We start from the raw sequence: 1753 nt of genomic DNA, 5'->3' as shown, positions 1-1753 counted from the left end.
AGTTTTCTTCAGTCTAACCCAGATTTGTGCCCATAATTTTCTAAATATAATCATGACATAGTTAAGATGTCCTCCTCCCACCCTGCAATTTCTAAAGCAAAGCCCAATTTAAAAAATCCGTGCCTGCCAAGCTAAAACCCCCCCCAGTCACTGGAAAGTAAGGCAGCAGAGCATTGCCATCACCTCATAAACCTGCAGGTTTCATCACATGCACCAGACAAATCTACAGACCTAGTTTCAGTACTTTTCTTTTAAAGAATTTAGTTTAAACCTATTATGCCACACAGTATGTTTTATGCACTGACATATAGCTCCCTAATAAGATAAAGCAAAGACAAAAAAGTTTGTCTTATTAGAAACAAGATACACCATCACTTACTGTTTTCAAACATTATTAGACTTTAACTTCCTTGACAAAGCATTCAGGAAACAATCTACAGACCAGTTTTAACAGAAAAAATAGCACCTGTAAGCAGACATGACTGTCCTAAATTGTTTATTAGGTATGAATTTTACAAACTTTACTTATATTAGCAGTAATGGTGGAGCTGGAGAGTACTGCGCCTTCTCCAAGCTGCCCAGCGAGAACCACCAATAGTGTGGTGGAACTTATGGCCCTTTCTTTCGGGCTGCAGATGTCAGCCCACACATCTCCCTGTGCTTGGGGACTGGTTTGGTGATCCACTGGGTGTCAGGATTTCTTCTGATAGCTTTATGGAATGGATGGATGAGGATAACCTCAAAAAATTTGTATGCGGAATCTTCACCAACCCAGTAAGAATTCAGGACTCTTAAAGAGCCCTACGGTGGCGTCCAACTTGCTCCTCTGCAATGGACTGAAGGCTTCGAGCAAACTTTAGCTGGTTAACACCATGATGGACAGGCTTGCCATAAGTTGCACCCTTAGGAACTGGGCATTTTCGGCCACCACAGCGAACACGAATCCTACATATAATGTAACCTTGTTTGGCCTTGTAGCCCAGTCGGTGCGCTTTATCAGGCCAGAGAGGGCAGAGAGCCCTGTGAAGGGCAGAGAGCTGGTGGTACTGCCAGCAGCGGACCCTCAGAAGAAAGCACATGACATCAGACTGCTTCTTTCTTCATAGCTCCTGGATGTACTTGTATGCACCCATCTTGGCTTACCTGATGGCTGCCTCCAGACGGAAAGGAAAGACCTGTGCTACCCCAAAGTTCAAATATTTTAATAATCACAATAAATGTAAGTGGACCAAATCTACCAGTAAAAGACTAAGATTGTCGTGTTAGATTTTTTTCTAAATTTAGCCATATATTAATTATAAGAAACATAGATGAAACTAAGAAAATAGAAAGTTTATAAGCAAAAGTAGAATAAGAGATACATACACCAGAAAAATAATAATAAACATCAAACAAAATAACTTTTAAGAACAATGCATTATTAAAGGTAAAGAGGGTCAATATACAGTGATAAGAAGTTTAATTCACCAGTAAGATACAACAGTTATAAATTTGCATCCATTTTTATAAAATCTAAAAAATATAAACCAAAAATTGAAAATGACTACAAGAAGTAGTTCAATCTGCCACAATAGTAGATTTCAATGCACCTTAATTAATTATTGGTAGGTCAAAGAGACAAAATTTTAAAGACATAGAAGATTTAAAATTTAAAATGGACAGGCATGACTTGATGAACATAATCCCCCAACAGTTAGATTATGCTCATTCTTCTCAAGCACATGTGGAACATTAACCTGTGTTTTAAGATTTC

The 1753-nt window shown here is 38.4% G+C and overlaps 1 pseudogene across 1 annotated transcript; it reads right to left on the bottom strand.

Moving 5' to 3' along the window:
- Positions 1 to 248: 248 nt before the first annotated feature.
- Positions 249 to 1376, bottom strand: LOC101008525 (annotated as a pseudogene). Its single transcript, XR_002523491.2, has one exon. The product of XR_002523491.2 is annotated as a 60S ribosomal protein L15 pseudogene (transcript).
- Positions 1377 to 1753: the final 377 nt, after the last annotated feature.

This window comes from Papio anubis, chromosome 7 (genome assembly GCF_008728515.1).
Source record: "Papio anubis isolate 15944 chromosome 7, Panubis1.0, whole genome shotgun sequence".
Lineage (NCBI taxonomy): Eukaryota > Metazoa > Chordata > Mammalia > Primates > Cercopithecidae > Papio > Papio anubis.
Note: the sequence above shows the minus strand (reverse complement) of the source record. Positions and strands in the feature narration are given on the sequence as shown.